Below are 9,211 nucleotides of genomic sequence, written 5' to 3'. Positions count from 1 at the left end.
TCAGATTTTCTCTTGGATTTGTTTCCAGTACACTAGATATAGGATATGCTACTGGTGTATCAAAACTCTCTGATGAGTCGGAAATAATTGAATCATTCCCACCTTCAACCCCTTCAAGTCTGTAGGTAAAATATGTTCAATGTGAACAAACCTAATCTGTCCATTATCAAACATCTTGACCAAATATGTGCAAGGACCACATATCTTCACTACTCTTCCTAGTAACCACTTTATCCATTTCACTCTCACCTTCTGATTTAATTTCACACTTCTCTCTTTTACTCTACCTCTATCATGATTCTCTTTCTGTCTTAATTCTTAATTGTGTCTCTCCTACGGACTGTGCCAAATTTGGTTTTAACAAGGAGAATCTGGTTCATGGCTGTGGTTTGAAAAACAACTCTGCTGGTGTTCTACCAGTAGTTGTGTGAGGAGTATTACGATGCATAATCAAAAAATTGGCCAATTTTTGATCCAATGATAACTGTCGTTTCTTTGGATTTGGATCCAACATCTGTTTTATGAGGGCACATTTTACAATTTGTACAGTGCGCTCTACTGCACCATTCGAAGCAGGGTGGTACGGTGGAACCTTGGTATGTTCCACACCATTTTTGCTTGTGAATTGTGCAAATTCTTCTGAACGAAATTGTGGTCCATTATCCAAAACAATTGCTTCTGGGAGGCCAAATGAAGAAAATAAACTTCGCAAAATGTCTAATGTTATACTTGTTGTTATTTTCCACATTGGAAACACCTCAACCCACTTTGAATGGCTATCAATCACAATAAACAATTGTTGTCCTTCTAGCTCAACAAAATCGATATGTTGCCTTTGCCACACCCTGGGAGGCGATTTCCATGGCTGCAATGGTACTGATAGTGGTTGCTTGCTTACCAATTGATATGTCGTACACTGACTCATGATGTACTCTATATCTTTATCAAGAACTGGCCACCATAAATAACTACGTGCAAAACTCTTGATCAAACACATTCCCAGGTGCTGGTCATGGAGGTCTCTGAATAAGTTGGACCTGAATTTATTTGGTATAACCACTCTTGCACCCCACATGATACAATCTTTATCGACTGATAATTCATTCCTACGAATGAAGAATGGATGAATATCTTTGTCTGTTACCTGATTTGGCCATCCATTTGCAATATAATCATACACCTTTGACTTCACTGGGGGAAGTTTGGCTGCTCTACCAATCTTTTCAACTGTGACTGGCAGTTCATCAGTGTATGAAAAATAGAACACTTCTTCCCTATCCAGTGTAACTTGTGATGGGGAAGGCAATCTAGACATAGCATCAGCATTACTATGATCAGCTGATTGTATTCAATATCATATTTATATGCTGACAAAATCAAAGCCCATCTCTGCATTTGGGCTGCAGCTAATGTTGGAACTGGGGATTTTGGATGGAGGATTGCTATCAGGGGCTTATGGTCCATAACAATGGTAAACTTAGAACCATACAAGTATTTGTGGAACTTCTTGACCCCCAAAATTAATGCCAAAGCTTCCCTTTCAATTTGAGCATAATTACTCTCACTGGCACTAAGAGAGCATGAAGCAAAAGCAATTGGTCTCTCCTCCCCACTACATAATACATGAGATTACTGCCCCAACTCCATACGGAGAGGCATCACATGCGAGCTTAATCTCCTTAGATATGTCATAGTGAACTAACATGGTGCTCTCTACCAATTTGCTTTTACACTCCTTGAATGCTGTATCGCATTCTTTTGACCACTTCCAATGGACCTGGTTTTTCAATAGTTCAGTCAGTCGATGTAATACTGTAACCAAATTTCATAGGAGCTTCCTATAATAGTTCAAAAGATGCAAGAATGAACGAAGTTCAGTGACATTCCTGGGAGTGGGTGCATTTCTAATTGCATCCATTTTTCCCATGGTTGGATGTAAACCATCTTTGTCTACTCTGTACCCTAATTACTCCACTGAGTTGTTAAATAATTCACACTTACGAGCAGACACTAGTATTCTGTGCTTTTCTAGTCATTTGAGGACTTCATTCAATATGTTGTTAGCAATTTGCCTATTTGGTGCTGAAGTTAATATATCATCTTAATAACATACTACTCCTTCAATACCTTGCAAAATCTGGTTCATTACCTCTTGGAATGTGGCAGGGGTGGAAGACACTCCAAACGGTAGCCTATTAAATTGATATAGGCCTAGATGAGTATTTATAGTCAAACATGAGTTGGACTCCTCATCTAGTTCAAGCTGTAAGTAGGCATTCGTAAGATCCAGTTTTGAGAAGATCTGACCACCTGTCAGTGTTGTGATCAAATCTTCTATATTCGGCAATGTATTGGGGACATTACCCTCTAGAACCTGGTTTACGGTTACTTTATAATCACCACACAATCTTACCTTACCATCGGACTTAGGTACAACAACAATGGGTCTTAGAAATAATGTTCTCAGTATCTAGTCTTTTGAGTTCTTGCTCAACTTTCTCCTTGAGTGCATCTGGTATGGAATGTGGCTTGCAGTAAACCGATCTAACATCCTTCTGTACCCTGACATTCGCCTTGAAGCCTTGGATCGGACTGTCGGTTTCGCAGAATACCTTCGGATAACTCTTGATAACATCATCTGTGGCTGAGGATCTCCTCCTGGAGTCGCAGTATGGATTTCGTCCTCTACGGGGTACAACGGACATGATTTTTATGGCGCAACAGCAGCAAGAAAAATGCAGGGAAGAGCACCAACCCTTCTGCATGGTCTTCTTTGACCTTACAAATGTCTTTTGACACTGTCCTCCGTTTCCGCTGCCCCCAAAAGTTCATCACCATTCTCCACCTGCTCCACGATGACATGCAAGCTGTAATCCTGACCAATGGATCCACTACAGACCAAATCCACACCCGGACCAGGATCAAGCAGGGCTGTGTCATCGCGCCAACCTTCTTTTCAATCTTCCATGCTCCACCTCACATTCAACAAGCTCCCCAGTGGAGTGGAACTAAACTACAGAACCAGTGGGAACCTATTCAACCTTTGTCGTCTCCAGGCCAGATTCAAGATCATTCCATCCTCTGTCATCAAGCTACAGTACACGGACGACGCATGCACCTGCGCACATTCAGAGTCTGAACTCCAAGTCATAGTCAACATCTTCACTGAGGCGTACAAAAGAATGGGCCTTACACTAAACATCCTGCAGCACTGCCCACAAGTCATCAGGATTCATGACCTGGCTCTCGACAGTGTGGTCCCCTTTGTATACCTCAGGAGACTGTTATCGGTGGGGGCAGATATCGACAACGAGATTCAGCACCATCTCCGGTGCGCCGGTGCAACCTTTGGCTGCCTGAGGAGGGGAGTGTTCAAAGATCAGGCCCTCAAAGCTGCCACCAAGCTCATGGTCTACAGGACTGTTGTGATACACGCCTTCCTGTATGGCTCAGTGACGTGGACCATAACAGTAGACACCTCAAATCGATGGAGAAATACCACGAACGATGTCTCCGCAAGATCCTGCAAACCCCCTGGGAGGACAGACACACCAACATTAGCGTCCTCGACCAGGCCAACATCCCCAGTATCGAAGCACTGACCACACTCGAGCTCCGCTGGGTGGGCCACATTGTTCGCATGTCTGACACAAGACTCCCAAAGCAAGCACTCTACTCAGAACTCCTACATGGCAAATGAGCCCCAGGTGGGCAGAGGAAATGTTTCAAGGAGACCCTCAGAGCCTCCTTGATAAAATGCAACATTCACACCAACACCTGGGAATCCCTAGCCAAAGACCGCCCTAAGAGAGGAAGTGCATCCAGGAGGGCGATGAGCACCTCGAGTCTCATCGCCGAGAGCATGCAGAAACCAGACTCAGGCAGCGGAAGGAGCATGCAGCAAACCTGTCCCATGCACCCTTTTCTTCAACGGCTGTTTGTCCCACCTGTGACAGAGACTGTAGTTCCCGTATTGGACTGTTCAGTCACCTAAGAACTCATTTTTAGAGTGGAAGCAAGTCTTCCTCGAATACAAGGGACTGCCTATGATGATAATATAGATTGTAAATAGTTGGGGACACAGCACTGATCCCTGCGGCAACCCACTAGTTACCGATTGCCAACCCATTTATCCCGACTTTCTGTTTTCTGTTAGGTAGCTAATCCTCTATCATTGCTAATATATTATCCCCAACCCCGTGAACTTTTGTCTTGTGGCACCTTGTCAAATGCCTTCTGGATGTCCAAATACACCACATCCACTGGTTCCCCTTTATTCACCCTGTTCATTACATCCAGCAAATTTGTCAAAATGATTTCCCCTTCATAAGTCCATGCTGACTGCCTGACTGAATTATGCTTTTCCAAATGTCCTGTTATTGCTTCGTTAATAATGGACTCCAACATTTTCCCAACCACAGATGTTAGGCTAACTGGTCTATAGTTTCCTGCTATTTGTCTGCCTCCTTTTTTAAATAGGGACGTTACATTTGCAGTTTTCCAATCTGCTGGGATCTCCCCAGGATCCATAGAATTTTGGTAAATTACAACCAATGCATTCACAATCCCTGCCGCTACTTCTCTTAAGACCCTCGGATGCAAGCCATCAGGTCCAGGGGATTTATCCACCTTTAGTCCCATTATCTTACTGAGTACCACCTCCTTAGTGATTGCGATTGTATTAAGTTCCTCCCCCCAATATAGCCCCTTGACTATCTACTGTTGGGATATTTTCAGTGTTCTCTACCATAAAGACTTAAACAAAATATTTGTTCAGAGTTTCTGCCATCTCCATTCCCATCACTAATTCCCCGGTCTCGTCCTCTAAGGGACCAACATTTACTTTAGCTACTCTTTTGCTTTTTATATACCTGTTGAAACTCTTGCTATCTGTTTTTATATTTTGTGCTAGTTTACTTTCATAGTCTATCTTCCCTTACTTAATCATTTTTTTAGTCATTCTTTGCTGGCTTTTAAAAGCTTCCCAACCTTCTGTCCTCCCATTAGTTTTGGCCACTTTGTGTGCTCTTGTTTTTAATTGGATGTCATCCTTTTTTTCTTTTGTTAGCCATGAATGGCTATCTTTTCGATTACACCCTTTCCTCCTCACTGGTATATATTTTTCTTGAGTTATGAAATATCTCCTTAAATGTACGCCACTGTTTATCAACCGTCCTACACTTTAATCTATTTTCCCAGTCCACTTTAGCCAAATCTACCCTCATACCTTTGTAGTCTCCTTTATTTAAGCTTAGTACGCTGGTTTGAGATCCAACTTTATCACACTCCATTTGAATTTGAAATTCAACCATGCTTTGGCCACTCGTCCCAAGGGGATCCTTTACTCGGAAATTGTTTATTAATCTTGTCTCATTACACAGGAACAGATCTAAGATAGCCTGCCCTCCAGTTGATTCCGTTACATACTGCTCAAGGAACCTGTCCCTTATGCACTCTATGAACTCTTCCTCAAGGCTACCCTGACCAATTTGTTTTGTCCAATCAATATGGAGGTTAAAATCACCCATGATTATTGCTGTTCCCTTTTTGCAAGCCCCCACTATTTCTTGGTTGATACTCCGACCAACAGAATTGCTACTGTTAGGGGGCCTATAGACTACACCCACCAGTGACTTTTTCCCCTTATTATTTCTTATCTCCACCCAAACTGTTTCAACATCCTGATCATTTGAGCCAATATTGTATCTCACTATTACAATGATTCCATCCTTTATCAACAGAGCTACCCCACTTCCTTTTCCTTTCTGCCTGTCCTTCCGAATTGTGAAGTACCCCTGAATGTTTAGTTCCCAGTCTTGGTCACTTTGCAACCACGTCTCTGTTATGCCTATCCAATGTACCCATTTGTAATTATTTGTGCCGACAGCTCATCTAATTTGTTACGAATGCTGCTTGCATTCAGACAAAGAGCTTTTAAATGTGTTTTTTTTACCATTTTCTCCTGTTAGGCCCCAGTTTCTGATATACTCTTAAGCTTATAGATTCTGTCCCTTATTGTCATGCTCTGGTTTTCGTTTCCCCCAATGCTACCCTGCTCTATTGCCTTCACCTTGTTCTTTGAGCTTTCAGGTTTCTGCTCACCTGAACCCCCCCTCCTCCCCTAATTAGTTTAAAGCTCTCTCTATAGCCCTAGTTATTCGATTCGCCAGGACCCGAGTCCCAGCACGGTTCAAGTGGGCATGTGGCACCCAACTCACAGTCATCGGGGGTTGTGGAGCGACTTAATCGGACCATCAAAGAAAGGCTGCGAAAGGAAACAGGGCCATCCCCGAAAAAGTAGGATGAGGTCCTACTGTTAGTTTTGATGGGGGTCCGAGCCAGCCTCTCCAGGAGCACAGGGTACTCCCCGCATGAGCTCATGACCGGGCGGGTCATGTGGACGCCCACCCATGTTCTGGCACCGGTTCTCACCGAAGGTCAAGTGAGAGAAGTAAACCACGATAAATTTGTCAAGAATCTGTACAAGAGGTTGAAGCAGATTCATTGGCAGGCAGCCAGTAACATGGGGAAGCAGCACCGGAGTAATCGGTTGCTGCTCAAACCCCAGAGAGTGGAAGGTAGGGGACTAGGTGATGGTCCAAAACTACGTTCGGGGTTGGGACATTTGAGACACTGTATATTGTAAAACTCGAGTTTTCTCAAAATTGAAAGATTCCCCCTCTGTGTGAAGAAACCCTCAGGAAGGATCATTTTGGACTCGCTTAAAATGAACTTTGGGATATTAAAAGATGCATGGGTCTGCAAGGGAAAAGGACTCAAAAACCAGGGCAATACTAACCTCTAAAAAGGCCAGTTTTGGGGTATTGGAGCTGTCTGGGATATTCGAGCTAAACAAATTGTCTGGGGAATTGTGTAAACTCCAAAACTCTGCTCCCCAGGAGACATTAACATAGCAACAATTGAACCAGAGATAGCCAGCCATAGCTCTAAGCATGAAACCCATCCAGCACATGCATAATGTTAATCACCCATCTGGCCTGCATGGAAAATCCAGGCCTCGGCAGACAACGTCAACACCAAAAATAATTTGTACAATCGCAATTCGAATTCAACAGATCGACACATCCTAAAACAAGTTACCGTTAATGAGCCCGCCAAAATCCAAAAAAGAATTACCAAGCCCGCCAAAACTAAGACAAAGAATCGGGTTTGATTTGGTGCACAGATTAGAAAGGCTCTCAAATTGAGGCCCTGTTTTACGGGTTAATCAGCCTTCTAAGGAGCTCGCTACACAGCCTTCTAGAGCCTTCTGAGCCTCAGCTTCTTCGGCCTCGACAGCACTCCTGGGTTACACTGCTCTGCCACTGGACAAGAAGGAAGAACATCATAAAAAGGCAGAGAAAAGCAGTTCCCAGTGACTTTGGACATCACCAACTCATCGCGGCAACAAACCGACCACAGCCAACGTGGTAACATCGAACCACCGCGATCGATAAATCCTAAGGAAGAAACTGCTCGAGAAGAAACTGAAGATTCGCAAGTTTTCCACTCTACAATCTATTCCTGGCTACCAACGGGTAAAACATTACCTCGAAGAACTTTAAAACCTATTGCTGAAGAATGAAGAAAGTGAGTACTTACCCCATAAATCCAATACTCACCCTATCGCATCAGCGGACACCACCCAACTGAAGACTACGCAGTAAAAAGTCTTCCACGATGTTCGGGGTACGGCAAGCAGAACCCACAGAGTCCAGCGAACCCTGAAACCGTGAACCCCGGCTAACTGTGAATAAGAGGATTGGTGAGCATAGTCCCTGTTGCCCAAGAGTTTAACCTAGTCAGATTTAGGTATTGGGAGGTGGGAGGTGTTTTATCTTCTGTAACCCCTTTTGTATGTGTAATAAAGTGTTCGTTATTCTAGAGATGGTGAGTTTTGACATTGTACTTTCTTTCCTAAATAAAATCAAAGTTTCTTGCACAAAAACCAGTTGTCTGCTGCACTTTGTCACATCCCCAAATAAATCCACAGTCTAGAACCCAGGGAGTGGGAGCGATTCGAACTGCTCAGAAGGTCAGAAGTGAACCTGACCCACACAACACCCCTACAGAATGATGACCGCAGCAGGACTTTGGTGATGCAGAGAATACTATTTTGGAGTAAAAAACTAAGATGGAAGAGAGTATTTCCTCTTATGTCTATAAGAAAGTAAATGTCACTAAGGAATGGTTGCTTGGTCTGTTGCGTGCTGAGCATCTGGGAGATGCTGCAGCCCAGTGGGCTGCAAGCAAAGACCATAAGGAATCAACAGAGAAAGCAATTTGGCTGATGTGTTTGCAGTGACACGTCCAGCTCCTATACAGAAACATTGAGTCACTGCAGGCAGAACTGTGGGAATGTGTGGAAAAATCACATGAAAGGGCTATGGCAGGAGAAAGGTTATGGGGAGAACTACGCCAGCTGAAACACGGAAAGGTGCAGCTAATGGAGAGGTTCAGGAACAGCCAGGATTACTTTCAGTGTCAGGTCACAGTGGCTAAAAATAATGAAAAGGTACTGCGGGAAGAGAATGCTCGCCTTACCCTTCAAGTAAAAGAGCAGGAGGAGAGGTTAACAGATGTACAGGCAGCTTACAAAGTAGCTAGCACTAATGGGTTTGAGTCGGGAGACCATGGTCCCTGCCAGCAACAAATCAAAAGTTTAACCCTTGTTCTGTCCAAGGTCAAAGGCATGGTATGCCTAATAAGCCCGGGTGTGACCGGGTGAACATGGAAGAGAAGGGGGAAACTGTTCAACCACTACCTGTCGCGCTGGGGTTAGTACCGGTCCAGCAGCAGGAGGGGTGAATGAGGTGTGAGGCGGACAGGTATTGTGGACCACCACCACCTGTAGCGCCGAGTTTCAGCTCGGTTTGGCAGCAGGGAGAGGTGGGCGAGCCAGAGCAGGCAGGGCCAGAGCCGGGGTGGGGGTCAGGGGCCCCTAGAAAGTCAGTTTGTGGTTCTCCACACTACCCAACAGCTTAGGACTATGATAAGCCACCTGGGTAAGCTCACTCCGAAGGGAGACCCCTTGGTCCACTTTATGGAGGTGGAACAGGCAGGGGACATTAACGGGTACGATGATGCCGAGATAGCAAAGATGCTCCTCCTTTCACTGGATGGAAAGCTGTATCAATCCCTCTCTGCCGAAAGCAAAAGGGGGCAGAGTACATATGCTGCCATCTGGGAGGACATTTTGGAAATCATGGGT

Source organism: Pristiophorus japonicus, chromosome 2 (genome assembly GCF_044704955.1).
Source record: "Pristiophorus japonicus isolate sPriJap1 chromosome 2, sPriJap1.hap1, whole genome shotgun sequence".
NCBI lineage: Eukaryota > Metazoa > Chordata > Chondrichthyes > Pristiophoridae > Pristiophorus > Pristiophorus japonicus.
Note: the sequence above shows the minus strand (reverse complement) of the source record.